At 40.1% G+C, this 25,330-nt stretch overlaps 1 long non-coding RNA gene across 6 annotated transcripts in view; it reads right to left on the reverse strand.

The window, feature by feature from the left end:
• Nucleotides 1-1,504: 1,504 nt before the first annotated feature.
• The window catches only part of LOC126068956 (uncharacterized), a 60,979-nt gene continuing 37,153 nt past the window's right edge, over nucleotides 1,505-25,330 (reverse strand). For 3 of the 6 annotated variants that reach the window (XR_007515782.1, XR_007515778.1, XR_007515780.1), the window contains 4 exons: nucleotides 21,248-21,778; nucleotides 17,266-17,436; nucleotides 15,753-15,941; nucleotides 1,505-3,517 (listed from right to left, as the gene is read on the reverse strand). This is a non-coding gene — a long non-coding RNA (uncharacterized LOC126068956). The remainder of the gene's footprint in view (nucleotides 3,518-15,752; nucleotides 15,942-17,265; nucleotides 17,437-21,247; nucleotides 21,779-25,330) is intronic. The other 3 variants (XR_007515779.1, XR_007515783.1, XR_007515781.1) reach the window with 2 other exon arrangements.

Raw genomic sequence — 25,330 nt, forward strand, 5'->3', positions numbered from 1 at the left:
CTCTTCAAGGACCACAAAAAGTCTACTCCCACAGTACATTCTGGAAGACAGTGGATTTTACTGAGGAGTTCAGGGGAAAACAGAAGTGGTTGACATCACATACTGCCAACAACTTTATGAGTAGACATCACAGCCCTTAAAGTACCCCTTGGCCACCTCACCACTATGACTGCATTAGCTTCGCCTTGTCTCTTCCGGACTGAACCTCTCTTAGCTCCAATTGTTTCCCACTCCCTCTGTTAAAGGAGCCCTGGTGGTGCAACGATCAAGCACTCAGCTGCTGATGGACAGGTTGGGGGTTGAACCCGCCAAGCAGCTTTGTGGGAGAAAGACTTGGCAATCTGCTTCTGTAAAGATTACAGAAATTCTGTAAAGAAAACCCTATGGGGCAGTTCTGCTCTGTAACATGGGGTCACTGTGAGTTGGAATCAAATCAACGGCACTCAACAACAACAATAAACCTATTAAGCGGAACAATCTATTTTCAAACTCCAGGCAAAAGGGCCTTGCATTTAATGCAAATTTCTTAACCTGGAGTTAAGAGTTCAGAGGGGTCTGTAAGCTTTGATAGAAAAATGGGACTTCTCATCTAAAGTACAATTAAAAACAAACAGTGTACTGATTGCTAAATAGGAAAAACTAAAATAACTCTAAAACTATACACATTGTAGTAAGACTATGGAACACAAAGGATAAAAACAAAATCTTAAAAGTTGGCATATTAGAAGAAAATTACATACAGAGGATGATAAAAACATTAACAGTAGACATTTCATTAGTAATAGCATATGCCAGAAGACACTGGAACAGTATCTTCAAAATGGTGAGTGAAAATGCTGTCAGTTTGGAATTCTACAGCCATTTAAATGATTGTGCAAGAATTGACATGGAATTAAAAAAATGAGAAACAAAAATTTAAAAATTCACAAAAACTAGTGGATTTTATCACCCATAGACCATCTTCAAAGAACTAGGAGCCTGGTGCAAGGAAAATAGTGAGAAAAATTAGTGAAATATATAGATAAATTTATTTCAATATTGACTATAATAGTAAAAAAAAGGAAAGAAAAATGTTACTTCCTTATTTTCACTAACTTTTAACTAAAGCTTAACATTTGCTTAAAAACCCTATGGAGCACAGTTCTGCTCTGCACACGGGGTCACCGTGCATCAGAACCAACACAAGGGCAACTGGTACTGCTGTGTGCCACAGACCACACTAAAACCTTTACATACATTATTGGGTTTAATTCTCCAGTAATGCTTGTATTATGAATCTCGGTAACAAACTGTAGTGGTATTAGGAATACAGTCACCAAGAGAAATCACAGATACTTTCACATAATACTATATCCTGTTTGTTCTTTACCACTCTGTGATCATGCTAGCTATTAGTCCTGCCTGCTAGGTCTTGCTATTAATGTGTTAATTAAGAAGCACATATTTGATTCTTAAACTAAATTTTGAGTTGAAAAAAAACTTCAATGTAATTGGCTTCCCTTGAGATTCTATGTATTTTACTTTATGCATTTAAAAATATGATTCTGAAAAGGAGTCCATAGGCCTAACCAGACTGCCAACAGCAGGGTCCATGACATAAAAAAGGTTAAAAGACCTGATTTAAAATGGCGACTTTTATGGTATGTAAATTTTATCACAACAACAACAAAAAAAAAAAAACTCTGATTTAAGAGACCCACCCTCCTGGGGTTGTAGACATTGGTGGTTCAGTGGCAGAATTCTCATCTTCCATGTGGGAGACCCAGCCTTGAGTCCCAGCAATTGCACCTCATGTATAGCCACTACCCATCTGTCAGTGGGAGCCTGGGTGTTACTATGATGTTGAACTGTTTTCAGCAGAGCTTCCAGACTAAGACAGACTAGGAAGAAAGGCCTAGTGATCTACTTCTGAAAATCAGCCAATGAAAATCCTATGGATTACAACAGTTTGATGCCCCAATTCATCATGGGGATGGCACAGTACTGGGCAATGTTTCATTCTGTTATGCATTGGGGTCGTCATGAGTTGGGAGCCAACTCAATGGCGGCTAACAACAACTTCCTGAGGATGCCATTGTGGTTATCTACAAACATTTTTTTGTCTGTAACTCAAGTTTGAATGTTTCTGCATAATTCTTGAGATCAGACTCTTCAAAAGGAGCCTGAAACAGTCTTGGTTCATTGGCACAGGGTGGCTTTGTTTGTTAACGTCTGTTAAGAACACCACAAAGGTTAGCTGAGGGGAGAGGATCTAGCAAAACCATTGCTGTCTTTGGGCTAGTGGAAACTCAATAAAAATCTGTCTTCTGGGGTTGTCCTCTTATCTCTCTCGGGTTAGATCTGTCTTAGAAAAATAAGATGGAGAGTTTGATCATTATCTAGGTGCCTTGCTTACTATAAGCAAACTATGAAGATCACACCTACATTTCATCGACAGGGCATCCTCTGCTCTTCCAACACCACCTTACTCATTTGAAAGCCTGCTCCAGTATTATATTTTAATTTCCCCTTGTTTGGCAACCATTATCTAGGTTTTGGCCCTTACTCAAAAGTTGTAAGTCCCTCAGATCAAGGGTAATAAAGTTTTAAACATAATGACTATTTCTGAATAAAGCCATCAGAAAGTGTCTTCAGTTGACCAGCATTAAATGGTAAACAGCATTAGTCCAGGCAGGAGGGTATTTGCAATTATGCATCTGTAAAAAGAAAAAAATGGTGCCAACTGTAAAAATGGCGTGGAAGCAGCATGAGAACGCCTTGTCTAACTTCACAAGGGGAAGGCCAGGGAATCATTATCACCATCAACAGCACAAGGCTGATTGCTATGAAGTACCCTCCAACCTTTTTACCAAATCCTACCCAGCTGTCCCTCCCACAGCATTCTCTACTCCTCTGCGAGGTTTGAAAATTCATTGCAACGGCCACACGGAACTCACAGACAGCACTCACAATTATGGGGCTTATTAGAATCGTACCAGGTTACAATTCAGGATCAGGAATGACTCAGAATATAGTTTTTCAGTCAGGACAGCTTCTCGGCCGAGCCCAGGCGTCTCCCTGGCCCTCGGCCCCTTGGCCCCTTGGCCCCTTGGCCCCTTGTGTCTCTTGGGCTTCATAGGCCAGCTTGGCCTCTGCCCTGCTTGGGCAAGTGTTACAAAGCAATTTAGCTCCACCAATAAATGCCCAGAGGCACTCCACTCTGTCAGTAAGCCTCGTCCCAAAGGCACACAGCTCTCTTGCTCTTTGGGCCTTCTGCCCAAAGGCGCTTAGCTCTCTCGCTTCATTGGCTGGGAAGCCACTGCGCTGTCTCCTGCCAGTCTCCTGGTTCTGATGCTGCCAATTCTCTGCCGTGCTTGCCATCACATCTCACCTTCTTTTGCCATCTCTGATGTTATACCTCTCTGTCTTCTGGGTTTAGGAATTTCTCAGCCCAGAAGCCCTGGGTCCAAAGGACACTCTCTGCTACTGGCTCTTCTTTCTCGGTGTTAGTACTGTTGATGGTGGTGGTTGTCATGGACTGAAAAATGTCAACCAAAAAATATGTATATTAACTTGGTTAGGCCATGATTCCCAGTATTCTTTGGTTGTCCTCTATTTTTTTTTCTGTGTAATTTTTTTATTGTACTTTAGATGAAGGTTTACAGAACAAACTAGTTTCTCATTAAGCAGTTAGCACACATATTGTTTTATGACATTGGTTAACATGTCAACACTCTCCCTTCTCTACCTTGGGTTCCCTATTATCAGCTTTCCTGTCCCCTCCTGCCTTTTAGTCCTTACCCCTGGGTTGCTGTGCTCCTTTAGTCTTGTTTTTTTTTTTTTATGAGCCCGTTCAATCTTTGGCTGAAGGGTGAACCTCAAGAGTGACTTCATTACTGAGCTGAAAGTGTGTCCGGGGGCCATAAGCAAAGTGTTTCTCCAGTCTTTGTCAGGCCAGCAAGTCTGGTCTTTTTGAGTTAGAATTTTGTTCTACATTTTTCTCCAGCTCTGTCCAGGACCCTCTAATGTTATCTCTGTCAGAGCAGTCAGTGGTGGTAGCCGGGCACCATCTAGTTGTACTGGACTCAGTCTGGTGGAGGCTGTGGTAGTTGTGGTCCATTAGTCCTTTGGACTAATCTTTCCCTTGTGTCTTTGGTTTCCTTCATTCTCCCTCGCTCCTGACGGGGTTAGACCAGTGGAGTATCTTAGAGGGTTGCCCACAAGCTTTTAAGACCCCAAATGCTACTCGCCAAAATAGAATGTAGAACATTTTCTTTATCAACTATTTTATGCCAATTGAGCTAGATGTTCCCCAAGACCATGGTCCCCACAGCCCTCAGCACAGCAACTCAGTCCCTCAGGGAGTTTGGATGTGTCTATGGAGTTTCCATGACCTTGCCTTGGACAACTTGTGCTGGCTTCCCCAGTATTGTGTACTGTCTTACCCTTCACCAAAGCTACCACTTTTCTATTGTCTATTTAGTGTTTTTCCATCCCCACCCGTCCCCTCCCTCATAACCATCAATGATTGTTTTTGTTTGTGTGTGTGTGTGTGTGTATGTAAACCTTTTCATGAGTTTTTACAGTAGTGGTCTCATACAATATTTCTCCTTTTGTGATTGACTTATTTCCCTCAGCATAATGCCCTCCAGATTCATCCATGTTGTGATGCTTCACAGATTCATCATTGTTCTTCAGTGTTGCATAGTACTCCATTGTGTTTATGTGCCACAGTTGGTTTATCCATTCATCTGTTGACGGGCATCTAGGTTGTTTCCATCTTTTTGCTATTGTGAACAATGTGGCAATAAACATGGGTATGCATATGTCTATTTGTGTGATGGCTCTTATTTCTCTAGGATATATGGGATTGCTGGATCATATGGTATTTCTATTTCCGGCTTTCTAAGGAAGCGCCATATCGTTTTCCAAAATGGCTGTATCATTTCACATTCCCACCAGCAGTGCATAAGAGTTTCGATCTCCCTGCAGCCTCTCCAACATTTGTTATTTCCTGTTTTTTTGATTTGTGCTAGTAATGCCTGAGTGAGACGGTGTCTCATTGTGGTTTTGATTTGCATTTCTCTAATGGCTAGTGATTGCAAGCATTTCCTTACGTGTCTGTTGGCCACTTGAATGTCTTCTTTGGTGAAGTGTCTATTCATTTCCTTTGCCCATTTTTTAATTGGATTATTTGTCTTTTTGTTCTAGAGGTGTTGGATTTTCTTGTAGACTTTAGACATTACACCTTTGTCTGATTTGTAATAGCCAAAAATTTTTTCCCAGTCTGTAGGTTCTCTTTTCACTATTTTGGTGAAGTCTTCTGATGAGCCTAAGTGTTTAATTTTTAGAAGATCTAGCTTATCTTCTGGAGTTTGTGTGTTGTTGGTTGTGGTTTATGTCTTGTTAATGCTGTGTATTAGGGCCTCGAGCATTGATCCTATTTTTTATTCTATGAAATTCATAGTTTTTGGCTTTATATTTAGGTGTTTGATCCATTTTGAGTTAGATTTTGTATACGCTGTGAGGCATGGGTCCTGTTTCATTTTTTGGCAGATGGACATCCAGTTTTGCCAGCACCATTTGTTAAAAAGACTGTCTTTTCCCCGTCTGATGGACTTTGGGCCCTTGTTGAAGATCTGGTGACCATAGGTGAGTGGATTTACATCTGGGTTCTCAATTCTGTTACATTGATCAATGTATCTGTCTTTGTACCAGTACCAGGTTCTGAGGTCAGGTAGTGCAAGTCCTCCTACTTTCTTCTTCTTCTTTAACAGTCCTTTACTTATCTGGGGCTTCTTCCATTCCATATAAAGTTAATGATAAGTTTTTCCGTTTCTTTAAAGAATGTTGTTGGTATTTGGATCGGTATTGCATTGTATTTGTAAAATCACTTTGGGTAGAATTGTCATTTTCACAATGTTCAGTCTACCTATCCATGAGCATGGTTTGTTTTTCCATTTATGTGGATCTCTTTTGGTTTCTTGCTGTAGTGTTTTGTAGTTTTGTGTGTGTGTGTGTGTGTGTGTGTGTGTGTGGGTCTTTTACATCCCTGGTTAGATTTATTCCCAAGTATTTTATTTTTTTAGGGTCCATTATAAATGGTATTTGTTTTCCTGATTTCCTTTTCATCATTCTCTCTATTAGTGTATAGGACTCCAACTGATTTTTGTATGTTTATCTTGTAGCCTGCTACTCTGCTGAATCTTTCTATTGGTTCCAGTAGTTTTCTTGTGGAGACTTTTGGGTTTTCTATGTATAGTATCATATCATCTGCAAATGGGGACAGTTTAACTTCTTCATTACCAATTTGGATGCCCTTTATTTCTTTTCCTTGCCTTATTGCTGTAGCTAGAATTTCCAGCACAATGTTAAATAGGAGGGGTGATAAAGAGCATCCTTGTCTCATTCCTGTTCTCAAGAGGGATGTTTTCAGCCTCCTTTAAGAATGATGCTGGCCATTGATTTTGCATAGATGCCGTTTATTATGTTGAGAAATTACCCTTCTATATTCATTTTAATGAGAGTTTTTATCAGGAATGGGTGTTGGACTTTGTCGAATGCTTTGTCTGCATCGATTGAGATGATTATGTGATTCTTTCATTTATTACATTGATTGATTTTCTAATGTTGAACCATCCTTCCATACCTAGTATGAATCCTACTTGGTCATGGTGTATTATTTTTTTGATATGATGCTGAATTCTACTGGCGAGAATTTTGTTGAGAATTTTTGCATCCATATTCATGAGAGATATTGGTGTGTAATTTTCTTTTTTGTGGTGTCTTTGCCTTGTTTTGGTATCAGAGTTATGCTGGCTTCATAGAATGAATTTGGCCATAGCACTTCCTTTTCTATGTTCTGGAATAGTTTGAGTAGTACTGGCATAAGCTCTCCTCTGAATGTTTGGTAGACTTCTCCAGTGAAGCCATCTGGGCCAAGGGTTTTTTTGTTGTTGTTGGGAGTTTTTTTTATTACCTTTTCAATCTCTTCTCTTGTTATGGGTCTGTTCAGATTTTCAACATCATTTTGTGTTAGTTTGGGTAGGTAGTGTGTTTGTAGAAATTTGTCCATTTCCTCTAGGTTTTCAAATTTGTTGGAATATAGTTTTTCATAATACTCCATTATGATCCTTTTTATTTCAGTTGGGTCTGTTGTAACATCCCCCATTTCATTTCTTATTTGGGTTATTTATGTCCTCTTCTGTTTTTCTTTTGTCAGTTTGGCCAGTGGTTTGTTGATTTTGTTGATCCTTTCAGAGAACCAACTTTTGATTTTGTTGATTCTTTCTATTGTTTTTCTGTTCTCTATTTAATTTATTTCTGCTATAATCTTTATTATTTCCTTTCTTCTGGTGACTGTGGGCTTCTTTTGCTGTCCTCTTTCTATTTGTTCAAGTTGTATAGCTAATGTTTTGATTTTGTCCCTTCTTTTTTGATGTGTGCATCTATTGCTATAAATTGACCTCTGAGGAGTGCCTTTGCTGTGTCCCAAAGGTTTTGGTGTGATGTGTTTTCATTCTCATTTGATTTTAGGAATTTTTTTATTCCATCTCTAATTTCTTCTATTACCCAGTGATTTTTAAGCACGGTGTTATTCAGTTTCCATGTAATTGATTTTTTTTTTCCTTGCTCTTCCTGCTGTTAATTTCTACTTTGATGGTGTTGTGGCCAGAGAAGATACTTTGTATTAACTCAATGTTTTGGATTTTGTTGAGGGTTGTTCTGTGGCCTAAGATGTGGTCTATTCTGGGGAACATTTCACGTGTGTTGGAAAAGAATGTGTACTTTGCAGCTGTTGGGTGGAGTGTTCTATATGTTTCTCTGGGGTCAAGTTGGCTGATTGTGCCTTTTAGCTCTTCTGTATCTTTGTTGAATTTCTTCCTAGATGTCCTGTCCTTTACCGAGAGTGGTGTGTTGAAGTCTACTATTATTGTGGAACTGTCAATTTCTCTTTTCAGTGCTGTTAGAGTTTGTTTTATGTATTTTGAAGCCCTGTCATTGGGTGCACAGATGTTTATTATGGTTAAGTCTTCATGATGGATTCTCCCTTTAATCACTATACAGCGCCCCCTTTGTCTTTTATGATAGATTTTGTTTTAAAGCCTATTTTATCTGAGATTAGTATTGCCATTCCTCCTCTTTTTTGGTAGTTATTTCCTTGATATTTTTTCCATCCTCTGATTTTTAATAAATTTACATCTTTGTTTCCAAGGTATGTCTCTTGTAGACAGAATATTGATGGATTTTTTTTTTTAAATACATTCTGTCACTCTCTGTCTCTTTTTGGGTACATTTAGGCCATATACATTCAGTGTAATTACTGATAGGTGTGAGTTTATTGCTGTTATCTTGTAGTTTTTTTGTTTGTTTGTTTTTGTGGTGCCGATGTTTTATTTCTTCCTCTTACTCTCCTACACTGAACTCCTTTTGTTTGTGGATTTCTTTTTCATTTCTTTTGTAGATTTTGTTTTTATTGAGACTTTATATTTTCCTTCTTTATTTTGATGAGTAGGTTTGTTAACTTTCTTTGTGGTTACCTTGAAATTTACCCTTATCTTCCCAGGTTTGAACCAGTCTATTATTACTTGGTATCACCTTGCCTTCCTCTCCATTAGGAAGTTCTATACCTACACCATTTATTCCCTCTTTTATTTTTCTGAAGTTATTGTCATCTACAGATTAACTTCTCTGGTTCCCTGTTGTAATTATTTTGGGTTTGGGTAGTCCTTGAGAGTTCATTTCCTAGGTTGGTATCTGGCTGGTACAATCTTGTGTCCTAGATTCAGGATGTGGTCTGGTGTTCTTTCTTCTCAGACTGAAGGGCTCCCTTTAATAATTCTTTTAAATTTGGTTTGGTTTTTACATATTCCCTTAATTTCTGCTTATCTGGAAATGTCCTAATTTCACCATCATATTTGAATGAGAGTTTTGCAGGTTATATTATTCTTGGTTGGCAATTTTTTTCTTTCAAGGTTTTATATATGTCATCCCATTGCCTTCTTGCCTGCGTGGTTTCTGCCAAATAATCTTATTGTTTCTCCTCTGTATGTGAATTTTTGTTTTTCTTGAGCTGCTCTCAGCATTTTTTCTTTGTCTTTGGTTTTAGCAAGTGTGATTATGAAAAGCCTTAATGATTTTCTTTTGGGGTCTAGCTTATATGGGGTTCGTTGAGCTTCATGGATGGTCAGCTTTTCATCTTTCATGATAATAGAGAAGTTTTCTGTCAGAATTCTTCAATGATCCTCTCTGTGTTTTCCGTTTTCTCCCCCTATGCTGAAACTCCAATCACTCTCAAGTTCTTGCTTTTGATTGTATCCCACATAAGTCTCAGGGTTTCTTCATTTTTCTTCATTCCTTTTTTCTGATTTTTCCTCAGACAAAATTCTATCCAAGTGTTTGTCTTCAATTTTGCTGATCCTGCCTTCCATCATTTCAAACCTGCTCCTCAGCCCTTCTATGACACTGTCCATTTCTGAAATCTTGTTTATCTTCTGGATTTCTAATTGTTGTTTTGTATGATTTCTAGTTGTGAATTTATTTTGGCATTTTGTTCCTGTATTATTTTCCTGAATTCTTCCATTTATTTTTGTCTGCCTTTTCCATGTATTTATCTATTTATTCCTAATTTTTGTCTGCTTTTTGCTTCAACTCTTGGATAGCTCTGAATATTAGAGTTTTTAATTCCCTATCAGGTGGTTCTAGTGCCTTTTCTTCTACTGGAAAGTCATCTGGTGTTTTATATTGGAAGCCTATTGGAACCATCCTGTCCTTTATATATATATACATGTACTTCATTTACTGATTGTAGATCTGTTTGTTTGGTCCTGTTTTTTTGGTTTTTTGTTTGTTTTATTTGGTTATGTCTGAGCAGGCAGGCTGTGCATTCTTTGTTGTTTACTAATCTGTGGTCATGATACTTTTCACTTCCTTGTTCAATGGGCAGGGCCAGTCAATCAGCTATGGTACAGCAGGACAGGTCCAGCAGGTGCTCTGTCTCATGCTGGAAACATCATGAAGCTGCTTCTCTATACTCCCTGTCCGCCTATCTCCGACGTGGGTGGAGCGAATCCAAACGGCACTGATGCTGCACTTCCCAGCCAGCCAAGCCACCATGGCCAGCCAGGAAGCAAGGAGGTAGAACAGTGGGAAGAGAATGGGGGTGGGAAAGCATGTATCACTGTTTACCAGGTGCTCTGTCTCCTGCTGGGAACTCCATGAAGCTGTTATAGCAGCACTAGATGACTGTCTTAGTGCAGAAATACCACAGGTGGATGGCTTTCTCAAAAAGAAATCTATTCTCTCACTGTCTAGAAGGCTACAAGTCCAAATTCAGAGTGTCAACTCCAGGGGAAAGCTTTCTGCCTCTGTTGGCTCTGGAGGAAGGTCTTTGTCATCAATCTTTCCTTGATCTGGGATCATCTCAGTGCAGGAACCTCAGGTCCAAAGGATGCACTTTGCTCCTGGCACTGCTTTCATTGTAGTATGAGGTCCCCATGTCTCTCTGCTTGCTTCTTTCTTTGATATCTCAAAAGAGATTGGCTTAAGACACTATGTAATCTTGTATATCTCATCAACATAACTTCCACTAATCCACCTCATTTCATCAGAGTGACAGGATTTACAACACATAGGGAAATCACATAAAATGGTGGACAATCACACAATACTAGGACTCATGGTCCAGCTAAGTTGACAGATATTTTGGGGGGACACAATTCAATCCATGACAATGACTAAGACAGTGATGGTGCCATTGAGTTCATTCCAACACATAGCAACACTGCTTGTCCTGCACCATCCTCACAGTCATTGTTATGATTAAGCCCGTTGTCGCAGCCACTGTGTCAATCCATCTCATTGAGCGTCTTCCTCTTTTTTGCTGACCCTCTAATTTACCAAGCATGATGACCTTGTCCAGGGACTGATCCTTCCTGACATGTCCAAAGTGTGTGAGACGTAGTCTCGCCATCCTTGCTTCTAAGGAGCATTCTGGTTGTACTTCTTCCAAGGCAGATTTGTTTGTTCTTTTGGCAGTTCCTGAATATGCAATATTCTTTTCTAACACCACAATTCAAAGGCATCAATTCTTCTTTAGTCTTCCTTATTCATTGTCCAGATTTCACATGCATAGGAGGCAATAGAAAACACCATGGCTTGGGTCAGGTGCACCTTAGTTTCAAGGTGACATCTTTGCTTTTAAACACCTTTTTCAAAAGGTCTTTTGCAGCAGATTTGCCCAATGCAACGCATCTTTTGATTTCTTGACTGCTCCTTCCGTGGTTGTTGGTTCTGAATCCAAGGAAAATGAAATCTTTGACAACTTCAAACTTTTCTCCGTTTATCATGATGTTGCTCGTTGGTCCAGTTGTGAGGATTTTTGTTTTCTTTATGATGAGGTGTAATCCATACTGAAGGCTGTGTTCTTTGATCTTCATCGGTAAGTGCTTCAAGTCCTCTTCATTTTCAGCAAGCAAAGTTGTGTCATCTGCATAATACAGGTTGTTAATGAGTCTTCCTCCAATCCTGATGTTCTGTTCTTCTTCATATAATCTAGGTTCTCAGATTATACAGATTGAATAGGTATGGTGAAAAGATACAACCCTGAAGCACACCTTTCTTGACTTTAAACCACACAGTATCCCCTTGTTCTGTCTGAACAACTCCCTCTTGATCTATTTACAGGTTTCTCATGAGCACAATTAAGTGTTTTGGAATTCCCATTCTTCACAATGTTATTCATAATTCATCGTGATCCACACAGTGGAAGCCTTTGCACAGTCAATAAAACACAGGTAAACATTCTTCTGGTGTTCTCTGCTTTCAGCCAGGATCCATCTGACATCACAATGATATCCCTGATTCCGCGTCCTCTTCTGAATCTGGCTTGAATTTCTGGCAGTTCTCTGTCAATATACTGCTGCAGCCTCTTTTGAATGATCTTCAACAAAATTTTACTTGCATGTGATATTAATGACACTGTTTGATAACTTCCACATTTGGTGGGATCACCTTTCTTGGGAATAGGCATAAATATAGATCTCTTCCAGTCGGTTGGCCAGGTAGTTGTCTTCCAAATTTCTTGGCATAGACAAGTGAGTACTTCCAGTGCTGTGTCCATTTGTTGAAATATCTCAGTTGGTATTCCGTCAATTCCTGGAGCCTTGTTTTTCACCCATGCCTTCCATGCAGCTTGAATTTCTTCCTTCAGTACCATTGGTTCCTGCTCATATGGTACCTCCTGAAATGGTTGAACGTTGACCAATTCTTTTTGGTATAGTGATTCTGTGTATTCCTTCCATCTTCTTTTGATGCTTCCTGAGTGGTTTAATATTTTTCTCATGGAATCCTTCAATAGTGCAACTGGAGGCTTGAATTTTTTCTTCAGTTCTTTCAGCTTAAGAAATGCAGAAAGTGTTCTTACCTTTTGCTTTTCCATCTCCAGGTCTTTGTACAGGTCATTATAACACTTTACTTTGTCTTCTCAAGCCACCCTTTGAAATCTTCTGTTCAGTTCTTTTACTTCATCATTTCTTCCTTTCCCTTTAGCTACTCAACTTTTAAGAGCAAGTTTCAGAGTCTCTTCTGACATCCATTTTGGTCTTTTCTTTCTTTTAAATGACCTTTTGCTTTCTTCATGTATGATGTCCTTGACATTATTCCAAAACTCAACTGGCCTTTGGTCATTAGTGTTTGACACATCAAATCTATTCTTGAGATGGTCTCTAAATTCAACTGGGATATACTCAAGGTCTTACTTTGGCTCTCATCAACTTGTTCTAATTTTCTTCAGTTTCAACATGCATTTGCATATGCACAATTGATGGTCTGTTCTGCAGTTGGCCCCCTGATATTGAGCTTTTCCATCATCTCTTCCCACAGATATAGTCTATTTGATTCCTATATATTCCATCTGGCAAGGTCCATATGTATAAAAAAAAAAAGTATTTCCAATGAAGAAGTCGTTGGCCTTACAAAAGTCTATCATGCAATCTTCATTAGCATTTCTATCACCAATGCCATATTTTCCAACTACTGATCCTTCTTCTTCGTTTCCAACTTTTGCATTCCAATCCCCAGTAATTGTCAATGCAACCTGATTGCATCTTTGATCAATTTCAGACTTCAGAAGATGGTAAAAATCTTCAATTTCTTCATCTTTGGCCTCAGTGGTTGGTGCGTAAATTTGAATAATAGTCATATTAACAGGTCTTCCTTGTAGGCTTATGGATATTATCCTATCACTGACAGCATTGTACTTCAGGATAGATCTTGAAATGTTCTTCTTGATGATGAATGCAATGCCTTTCCTCTTCAAGTTATCATTCCCAGCATAGTAGACCATATGATTGTCTGATTCAAAATGGCCAATACCAGTCCATTTCAGCTCACTAACGCCTAGGATATCAATGTTTATGAATTCCATTTCATTTTTGATGACTTCCAGTTTTCCTAGATTCATACTTAGTACATTCCACGTCCCAATTGTTAATGGGTTTTGCAGCTCTTTCTTCTCATTTTGTCGTGCCGCATCAGCAAATGAAGGTCCCGAAAGCTTGACTCTATCCATGTCATTAAGATCAACTCTACTTCGAGGAGGCAGTTCTTCCCAATCACCTCTTGAGTGCCTTGCAAGCTTAGGGGCTCATCTTCTGGCTCTATATCAAACAATGTTCTGCTGCTATTCATAAGATTTTCACTGGCTAAATCTTTTCAGAAGTAGACTGCCAGACCCTTCTTCCTAGTCTGTCTTAATCTGGAAGCTCAGCTGAAACCTGTCACGCACGGGTGACCCTGCTGGTATTTGAATACCAGTGGCATAGCTTCCAGCATCACAGCAACATGCGAGCCCCCACAGTATGACAAACCGACAGATGTGTGGGGGCGATGTTAGTAAGGCCCCCCATTTCCACCTCTGGGATGACTCATTTTAAGCCTAGCAGAATGGCAAAACTGACCAATTCCCTTGTTAGGGTTCCATGCACCTTATCTGCATGATCCCACCTCCACAAGGGTGCCATGCACCTTATTTGCATTATCAGCAAACTATCTAATCCACTTAGTAGGCCACAAGCACCTTATTTGCATAGTGCCACGCAGTCATTTGGTGGGAGTTATAAGACCAATGCCAGAAAGGCTATATAAGAGTGATCCACAGCACTGCAGCATTCCCAAGTGACAGCCCAGACTACCCCTGAGTTCAGCTGACATTATGAAAGCCACCCTCTAAGTACTGAAGAAATGAATGGTAAAGGGGAAAAAGACGATTCGGAATAATGATGTGCTCGGCTTGGAGGCTAATGTTATTACCAACTGTCACTGGATGCTGTTATAATTACACTCACTGAACATACCCAAATGTCCGTGTTTGAATGATTTTTATACTGGTTATTGCATTCTGTTGATATTGAATCCACTTCTTCAGTTTGATTTTTCATATTTCATTTTCCTAGTTTTGTTTGTTTCAAGGAAAGCACCATATGAAACGTTGGAGACAATGAAAGCATTAAGGCAGAATGTCGCAATCCCTGTCAATGACTGTCTTTGTGGGCCTGGGAATGGAGAAAGCAGTGGTGCCCCAATAGGGAATAATATAAATTTTCCATTGAGAAAAAGATACTTATGTGAATAGAAACAATCATCTCTAAAGGACCTCCCCCAGGGGCAGCACCATAGGAGACTTCAGGAGATTTCAGTGCATAACCAGAGCCAGGATACGTGATTTGTGGATTCACATGTTATAAAAGCTACTTCTGTTGATTTTTTTTTTTGTAAATGTCATGTGAAATAAATTGCTGTATAGCTTGAAGATTGTTTTGCAAGTAAAAAATGTTTAGGATGGCATTTTCCTTTGGAGGAATAAATTTATACTGAACTAAAAGACTTGAACAGCCTTTTTGCTGTTTTTTTTTTTTTTTAACAAAACAAATGCAATTGTGCAGGACACTCTACATACACGTACTAAGATTTTCCAATCCGTGTTGGAACATGACAGAAATGGCAGTTTCTGGCACATGAGCACAGAAGTTGTACATGTTCCCAGACAGCCACTACTTCTTACGTTTTAGTATGTATGAGCATTTTCTTTGGTTTCCGGCTATAGTCATTTTCCAAAAAGCCTGTTTCTTATTGATTCAATAATTTGTGGTCATTTTTTATACATCCAAAACTGAGCATGCATCTATTTGTCTCTGCATGATAAATGACTATGTAGCCACAAATAATGAATTTTTGTATCACGGCCTTTTACGTTACAGCTCAGGCACCCATGCTCAACAGAGGTTAATACCAACAATACCTCTCTTAGTTCTGGTCACCTAAAAATCAGACCCTGAGAAAGAACTTAGGGTCAGGCAGTTTACTTGGGAGGTGATCTCAGGAAGCAGAGTTGAGAGAGTGGAGAAAGCGAGATATGAAAGGAAAAAAGAGAATAAAAGAGTGCTTTGTTAAGTGGATTTATGCTGTAGGCAACTGGAGCTCAATCCTTCTGGGGACTCTCTGAGGAATCTCGTAGAACATGCTTCAGAAATGCCCCACCTAAGGAGGTCTGGTGGCTCAATGGTTAAATGCTCTGCTGTTAACAGAAATGTCGAAGGTTCAAACCCAAGAGCGGCTCCATGGGAGAAAAGACCTGGAGATGTGCTCCCGTAAAGATTACAGCCTTGAAAACCCTATGGGTCAGTTCTATTCTGTCCTGTAGGGTGGCTATGAGTTGGAATCAACTCAACGGCACACAGCATCAAGAACAAAGACAGGGAAGCTGGGGTACTTACCGATGTCTCATTGGTTGAGAGTTGGCCTGGGGTCGTTAAATCACCAGCATTTCTAGGCTCCCCTTTGGAAAGCTTAACAAGCTCCAGAAGTAATCGAGGAAGCCCTCAGACAGTGAAGCAGAGGAAGCCCAGCAGTCAAGATGGAAACCTATTGATGTGCATGGGAACTCAGAGGCAGCTGCAGGTAAACTGGGGGATAAGGGGCAGGACATCAAAGGTGTCTGCTACAACTTCCACCATTCATTAAGTACTTACTGTATTCCAGGCACTGTTCTAAGCTCATATATTAACTAATTTAATAAAGACAATGCTTTAGCACCATGTCTCAAGGTACCCTTGGCTTTGTTACTTACACAACCCATCAGCTGTCCTGAGGACAATTCAGTATTGCTGACTACATAAGGCAACAGGGAAGGCAGTAATCAAATCACCCACTAGACAGATCAAAATAGCTAAAGCCACTTTTCCAAGGCCTAAATGAAGTCATTTTTTCTGAGTAGTGAAGAGAATTTCCCAAATATAATCTTATATCAGATTTCAGTTTCTAATGGTTTCCTAAGCTTTCTCTAAAACTTTTAAAATTCCATTCTCTCTCTGCTTTGATTTCCCTTGGAATGAAATACAAAAATCTTTTCAAACAGCAGGCTCCACAGGAGAACATATTCCTGATTTTTCAGAAGTGGTGAAATGTACCTTTGCACAGCATAGTCATTGTTATATAACATTTTACCAGGGACGCTCAGTGCGTTCTATCAATAGTTTCCCATCTCACATTTCAGTAATGTTGACAGGAAAACCAATCCAAGTTTTTCTGGAATTTGTGTTTGTCTTTTATCATCATTCATACCACTCTCTAAAGTGACAGCTCCAATGGCACAGGAGTATTTATCATCCCCTCTCTGGGTACACCACAGAAGCTGAAATTGGGTAGAACTTTCCAGGCAGCAGTAAATCCCAATCTTAGATCAATAGGTATAGACCTGGCATTCCTTATCAACTCCTCTTCTGGGCTAACTTGTGAGTATATGAAAGCTCTGATCTTCGAAGTCAGTTAGCAATGCAGTTTTATTGCCGATCTCTGCTTACCATGATGGACTAGACAAAAAGTCAGAATTTTTTCTAAGGCCCCTCTCTCCAGCTCAGTCAGTGAGGAGAATCCCTGTTGGGAAAGGTAGAAGGTGCTAACATTCTTTGTTAATGTTTTGGTTCCATCTTAATTACTCTAGTTATATGCTGGTCTGATGCAGACCCAACATATACTCAGTAGTATTTCTCCAAAACTAATCTGGAGAAAGGATGAAATACTTGGCCTATGTTAATCACCATCCAACACCTCACCTTCTGGCCCTGAGAAAATAGGTTCCCAATTTTTTTTTAATTTAAAAGAGAAATAGGAAAAATCAGAACATACATGCCACTGTCATATGGTTTTGGCTAATGATAATATGCGGCTGGTATCTTTGAACCTGGAGTAGGCCTTATACTTAACATGGCAGCTTTGGGGCATACTCACCACATTCAGCCAGCTGCTTCTCAGGAGTGGGTAGACAATGAATGGGTAGAGAACCATTCATTCAGTCTTGACTGACACATGCCAAATAGTTATGAGCAGAGAAGTCTGTGTTCCTTACTACCGGTGAAGTTCAAAACACCAACTCTTGTTCGTTCATGGTTTGCCTAGAAACTAAGACATCAACACTGTCAGCTCTTGTTTAGATATCTACATTCTACAAACAGCAGCAACAGCCTGGCAAGCGTTTGTGAGCTGAAATCCTTTCCTCAGTTCTGTAGTTTGGTGACTCTCAGCTGCAGTTGCCAGATAATGCTGTCTGGAGAGATTACAATGAAACCCTCAAAACTATGCCCCTTGGTTCATCCAAATTGTTTTTGTTGTTAGTTGCCCTTGAGTTAGCTTTGAAACATGGCAACCTTATGTATAACAGAACAAAATATTGCCCAGTCCTGTGCCATTTCCATAATCATGGTATGTTTGAGTCCATTGCTGCAGCTAATGTGTAGTGCCTTCCAAGCTAGGAGGATCATCTTCTAGCACTATATCAGACAACATTCTGTTGTGGTCTATAAGGTTTTTATTGGCTACTTTTCAAAAGTAGAACACCATGACCTTCTTCCTAGTCTGTCTTAATTTGGGAACTCCACTGAAACCTGTGTACCATGAGCGACCCTGCTGGAATTTGAAATATCCATGGCATAGCTTCCAACATCATAGCAAGATGCATGTCCCCACAGTATAACAAACGGCACATGAGTGATGGTCATCCAAATTACACCCTTACAAAGTCCCAAGAAAATATCCTAGAGGAGAGGCAGCCTGGTTATATTTCCCAGAAATAAGTGCTGTCCCATACACACAAGTGGGGTGCTCTGCCCACTAGATCAGCCAAGCTCAGTACAGGCAGGCGCCCCAGTCTTGGCCTCAGATTGCCTTGGTGGTCAGATTCCCGGCGCTTCTCAGGCCACTCTGCATTGAGCCCACTCACTGCCGGCAGATTAAAAGGTGTGCAGTGCAAATTCTCCAAGAGAATACCATCACAATAGAGTGGAACTTTCAAAATCCCAAGAATAGGGCCTAGGACTGTCCTGGTCGTTCATATCTGCTGATGTTAGGTGGCACAGACCAGATAGCACCCTACCCATATCCCTCCAGCACTCACCTCTATGCAGCAAAGGCTGCTTACTGTCAACAATCTCTACCTGGAGGCTTTTTATTATTATTATTTTAACAGACTTTATTTTTTTTTAGAACAAGGAGCCCTGGTGGTGCAATGGTTAAGCACTTGGCTGAAAACTGAAAAGTCAGTGGTTCAAGCCCACCATCGCTTCTGTAGGAGATAAGACCTGGCAATCTGCTCCTGAAAAGATTACATCCTGGGAAACACTATGAAGCAGTTCTACTCTGTCCTATAGGGTTGCTATGAGTTGGAATCAATTCGACGGCACACAACAACAACATTTTTTAGAACTGTTTAAGATTTACAGAAAAAAAATATATATATAACTCTTGAGTTACAGATAGTACACAGAGTTCCCATATATCCCGCACCCAGGTTTTCTTATTGTTAACATCTTGCATTAGTGTAGCACATTTGTTATAATTAATGAGTAGAACTGCACCATAGAGTTTTCAAGGAGCGGCTGGTGGATTCAAACTGCTGACCTTTTTGGTTAGCAGCTGTAGCACTTAACCACTATGCCACCAGGGCTCCAAAACAACATTAATACATTAATTATTAACTAGACTCCATACTTTCTTCAGATTTCCTTTTTGTTGCTGTTGTATGGCCCCATCCAGGATACCACTTTACATTTAGTTGTCATGTCTCCCTTAGGTTTCTCTTGGCTAGGACAGTTTCTCAGATTTTCCTTGTTTTTGATGACCTTGACAGTTTTGAGGAGTACTGGGCAGGTATAATGTAGGCTGTCCCTCTATTGGAATTTGTCTGATGTTTTCCTCGTATTAGACTGGGATTATGAGTTCAGGGGAGTAAAACCACAAAGGTAAAGCACCATTCTCATCACATCATATCAAGGATACATATTATCAACATGATTTAGCACTGTTGATGTTGACCTTGATCACCTGGCTGAGGTAATGTTTGTTAGGTATCTCTACTGCAAAGTTTCTCTTTTTCCGCTTTTTCCACACTATACTCTTTGGAAGGAAGTCACTATGTGTGGACCACACTTAGGAAGTGGGGATTTATAATTCCCCTCTTTGAGAGCACAGTATCTATATAAAATATTTGAAATTTTTCTGCACAGGAGATTTATCTTTTCTGTCACTTATCTATTTATTCATTTATTTATATTCATATGGACTCATGGGCCTATTTTATACTTTGGGTTATAATCCAATACTACTTTATTTTGTAGTTCTAATTTTTCCAGTTTTGGCCATTGGGAGCTTTTTTACTTGCTTCCTGTGTCCCTTTGATATACCTCCACCTTTGTGTGGTTTTGAGTTTGTTTGTTTGTTTGTTTTGAGTACTCTTTACTTTCTGGCACTACGAGATGCTCCAGCCTCATCTTGTATACTGTCTGCCCTAGTCATGGAGTCAGCCATTTCTCCTCTTAGCCTTGGTTCCTTATATAGGAAAATGGCATTAGAAACCAAGATCTGGGGGCTAGGTGTGCTTATTTCTACCGGTGTGTCATTGCTTTTAGCCCTTGTCAGGTAACAGAACAACAAATATATGTGTGTGTGCTAACTCGTGAATATGCACTTTTCAGGAGCTATGGTGGCACAATGGTTAAGTGCTCAGCTGCTAACCAAAAGGTCAGTGATTCAAACCCACCAGCTGGTCTGTAGGAGAAAAGACCTGGCAATCTGCTCCCATAAAAATTTCAGCCTAGGAAAACCTATGGGGCAGTTCTATACTGTCCCATAGGGTCACCATGAGTCAGAATCAACTTGACAGCACCCAAAAACAACAACACACATTTTTCTATAAACATTTTTATATGTAACCATCTTTATATTATGAAAAACACGAGTTCTTATTGATGTTGCCAATTCTAATCCATTATCACATGGCTTATTGTAGGATCCTGCCATTGCTTATCTATAGATTTCTATGCCAACAGTGACAAACATGGTTCCCACCGTTCACCATTCATTTACTTAATTGTTCAATTCCAGTATACAAGTGTAGCAGATCAGAATTGTTCATCTGGACCCCTGTGGGTACAGTATTTATGTGCAGTTCCTTTTGCCTTTAGTCTGGCAGAATCTACTCATTTCCAAAGTTACTTAGGTCAGTACCTCCCTCCCGCCCCTGCCCCACCACCGCCTTCAGCGAAGTTGTTTCATATATTTGTAATACAGTTAAATTCTTTTGCCACAGTCTACACTCCATCCTAGGATCTCCACCTGGGGATGTTTTTCTCTGACAGTGAGAACCTGGATTCCATTATCCTCAACATATTTACTCATTTTCTCAAACACAGAATGCACAAATATTTCCAGAATTGCTAACCCTTACCGTTGTGCAAAGCAAAATTACTAAGTAGGGTTCAATTTTTTTAGCAGGTTTTTTCTTTTGTGGTAAAATTTACATACAATAAGCTGCTCCAATCTTAAGTGTACAATTCAGTGGGTTTTTGACCAATATATATGCTTGTGTAACCCACACCACTATCAAGATATAGAATATTTTCATCACCCCAGACAAGTTTCTCATACTCCATTACAGTCAGTTCCTCCCTTTGGAGACAACCCCATCCCTATTTTGTTCACCATAGATTAGTTTTGCCTGTTCTAGAACTTCATATAAATGGAATCATTCACTATGTGCTCTTTTGTGTCTGGCTTTCTCTCACATGGCATAGTGTCTGTGAGGTTCACCCATGTTGTTTCTGTAGCCTTTTTAGTTTAGTTTAGTTGTTGTTGTTGTTGTTAGGTGCAGTCGAGTCGGTGTCACCTCATAGCAACCCTGTGTACAACAGAATGAAACACTGCCTGGTCCTACACCAACCTCACAATCGTTGTTATGCTTGAGCCCACTGTTGCAGCCGCTGTGTCAATCCATCCTATTGAGGGTCTTCCTCTTTTTCGCTGACCCTCTTCTTTACCAAGCACAATGCCCTTCCCTAGGGACTGGCCCTTCCTGGTAACATGTCCAAAGTATGTGAGACTTAGTCTTGTCATTGCCGCTTCTAAGGAGCATTCTGGCTATACTTCTTCCAAAAAAGATTTGTTTGTTCTTTTGGCAGTCCATGTTTTTTGTTATGGTATACTCAATATTCTTCTCCAACACCACAATTCAAAGGCGTCAGTTCTTCTCCAGTCTTCCTTTTTCATTGTCCAGCCTCTACATGCATATGAGGCAATTGAAAACACCATGGCTTGGGTCAGGTACACCTTAGTCTTCAAGATGACATCTTTGCTTTTTAACACTTCAAAGAGGTCTTTTGCAGCAGATTAGTATAGTTTAGATTTAGTTTAGTAGTTTTCATGAATGGAGTTAAGCCAGTGGTATTATGGTAGATGTTTAACAAACAACTCTCTGTGGAAAAAAAAAAAAAGCCTTGATTTGTACCATTTGCTTATTTTGTGGTGTAAATACTCCCACCATGGCCAATTTCAAGCTACTCTCAACAATTTAACGAATGGCTCTTGCGAGCCAGTATGAGGCAGCTCCAGCACACCACTGAAAGCACAAGCTAGAAGTACCCTCCAGTGGTGGTCTACCAACAAATTAGTTAAATCCTTTCTGCATTATCTTCTGTAGTACTGTAGCAACCAGCATTTTGCAAGATTATAAGTCTCTAAAAAGGTTTTTGATATCAGTACATCCAGTCATTGAAACACTGAGGACCTTTTAGGTGCCAGTCACTACTTAGATGCATTTTTATGAAAAGTCCACTGTCCTTTGCCTATTCGGTAGCTATGGGATAGGGTGTTCTGCCTTGCTACTGCTGGGGTTATCATAAGAAATTGCGGTAGTTTTGGCCCACCGAAGTTTTTGGCCTTGATTAAATCTATGAAGTTCTGTCTTTTAAGAAAGCCATACCAGTACACTTATGGCAATACTAATCCAAATGGCTGAAATTAGGAAGCTACATCAGCTAGGCCCTCCTTCTGGCAAGGAACAGAATGAAGGTCAGTTTCAGTGGCATTTCAAGTAAAAGAAAGAAGATACATCACGGTTATGTCAAGGAGTTTTTCAAAGAAATAGTCCAGAGCAAAATCCACAGACACTTGAGCAGGCAAGAGCTCTTTCTGCATAGCCTTGGCTCACTTAGGGCCTGCAGCTTTGACAAACAACATACAAGTCAGACTTTTCCCCATGGCTGGTTTTATTTTGTATTTCTCTAGGTGCTTTTCTTAAAGATGTTTAGAGTTAGATTCAGGAAAAGGGAAGGAATAGAAATAAGGAGGAAAATGTTTAGAGATCCTGCTCAGGGCTTCCCTCCAGGTAGAAGTCCCTTTATACTACAGGGTTGCATGTGATAATCATTTGAGTTTGTTTAAACCCTCTTCAAGACAACACACGAAAAGCAAGCTTCTCTACACCATTGAAGCCACTAAATTTGACTTTTTTGTGTGTATAGGTCAGTGTGTGACCAGGGCCTTCTGAAGTGTGCTAAAGCAGCATTATGAGTGGCTAATGCAACGTGAAGACCTTGAACAACTCATGTAGCTGCTGATTGATGGGTATAAAGCAATGAATTTTCCCTCTCTGCAATCCTGACTTCACAAGAAGCCTTATTTTTAGTGCAATCCCTCTCTGGTTATTTCATCACCATCATTACTAAAATCACATGCCTTTTGCATGCTATTTGTCTCTTTTCTATTCCTCTTTGGATAGAGTCACTCGTTGGACCATGTGTCTTGTTTCTGATTCAAGACTATCCTCATCTTACCATTGTTTCAGGTCTCAGATCAGCACCTCCTGCCTCCCCTCAATAGTGGGTTGCTGTCCTTGAATAACATGCAACCAAACGAAGTTCAATGACTGCCCAGATGCTCCTGCTGCCCTTATTCATATATTGCCCTTGTGTGATATTCCCAGTCATCTCTGCCCCCAATCATATTTTGTGCCACCCTGTCTCCTAAAAGCCACCATAGGTGAGCTACGCTGAACCTCAAAGGCCAGTGCAGGTTCCAAGATTGATGGGAATGACGACTCATACTGAGGGGGAAACAACAAACAAGAAGTACAATAAATGTCTTTGTCATGGATTGAATTGTGTCCCGCAAAATGTGTACCAACTTGGCTGGGCCATGATTCCCAAGATTGTGTGGTTGTCCACCATTTTGTGATCTGATTTGATTATTCTATGTGTTGCAAATCTTAACCTCTATGATGTTAATGAGGCAGGATTAGAGGCAGTTATGTTAATGAAGCAGGACTCACTCTACAGGATTAGATTGTATCTTGAGCCAATCTCTTTTGAGATATAAAAGAGAGAATCAAGCAGAGAAAAGAGGGGCCTCACGCCACCAAGAAAGAAGAGCCAGGAGCAGAGCGTGCCCTTTGGACCCAGGGTCCCTGCACTGAGGAGCCCCTAGACCAGGAGAAGATTGATGACAAGGACCTTCGCCAGAACTGACAGGAAGAGAAAGCCTTCCCCTGGATCTGGTACACTAAATTTGGACTTCTAGCCTTCTAGACTGTGATAGAATAAATTTCTCTTTGTTAAAGCCATCCACTTGTTGTATTTCTGTTATAGAAGCACTAGATAACTAAGACAGTCCTCAAGATCAAAGATAAAAAATGAGTGGACAAGGCTCCCTCATCCCACCTTCCTTTGCTCCACATAGATGAGCTCCAAAAGTCATGTGGTAGTGTGCGTGCATGCAGTCGTATATATGCACATGGGCACAGTTCACAGAGTACTATTATTATTTAGGTGAACACACTCTCATGTTGTAACACAGAGCAGCTTGTACCCACTGACTTCTTACCATATCACTGGGCTTACTAAAGATTTCAGTGCAAAAGGCCTGGCCAAGACTTTCCACAATAGGTCACACAGGAAATTTTAAAAATATATTTCCTGTCTTATACATGTACCAGCTTATTATATTGTGGACTATTGACTGCAATCATTCATGTTTATATGCTGAATTGCCTTTCATCCGAGTTCCTACTGCACTTTAAATTCTTCCCTCTGCTGACATTTTCTGCACGGGTTTCTTGAGGGGCAAGCCTAGGCCTCATTAGTCTTCAATCCTCAGTATTTAGTGCAGAGCTTTCCGAATCTTTTACATAAGTGTTTACAAAATTGCTATTAAATGTTTGTACACAGCACAGTGACTGGATTAAGTGTGAGTCCTCAGAGAGGTGGAACTGTATGTGTTTGTTTTATTTTTTGCACAGAACCCAGCAATACAATATTTAGTAAGTTCCTTTGGAAATGATGCTATAACTTGTCTATGCTTTCATTACTTGTCTATATTTTCTGTGCATTTTTATTTGTTAGCCAAGCACATTCGCAAAAAGGTAGGGAAACTGGAAAGGGAGGGATATCTTGCTTGCTTACCTTTTAAAGCCCAGCAGGAACAACTGTCTATCTGTGACCTCACCATTCTCCCCTTTGGAAATGAATATCAAGGACTATGTATTAGATTAGAAGTGAATGACATTAAGAGCAGGAAAAACCTTAATTCATGATTGAACCCATTTCACCAGCTCCGCCAGGCCACCTGCCAGTGCAACAGAAGAGCATGCAGTAACCCCATCAACCGGCTTCACAATTAGAATGAATTCATAAGAAACAAAAGATCTTGTTTTCATGGGAAAATATCCTTTGTGATATCCAACAAAGGGAGAATAATTTTGAGAGCATGTGACTTGGGGTCCCATCCTACAGTTCTTGCACAGACAAAACTCTCATTGACTCTATCAATAGAATTGTTGCTACATAAAAGTCTTTTGCAAAATTTCCATGATGCTTCAAAGAGCATTTTAAGTGCATCAGCTCCAGCATCCTACGCCCTCCCCCACTTTAATAAAGCTGGAGAAGGTTTCTCTTAGATTGCCCTATTGTGCAGCAGAGACAAACACAGCACAGGATTGGAAGCCGGTGGACATCCACCCATCCCCTGCCCC

This window comes from Elephas maximus, chromosome X, assembly GCF_024166365.1.
Source record: "Elephas maximus indicus isolate mEleMax1 chromosome X, mEleMax1 primary haplotype, whole genome shotgun sequence".
Classification (NCBI taxonomy): domain Eukaryota; kingdom Metazoa; phylum Chordata; class Mammalia; order Proboscidea; family Elephantidae; genus Elephas; species Elephas maximus.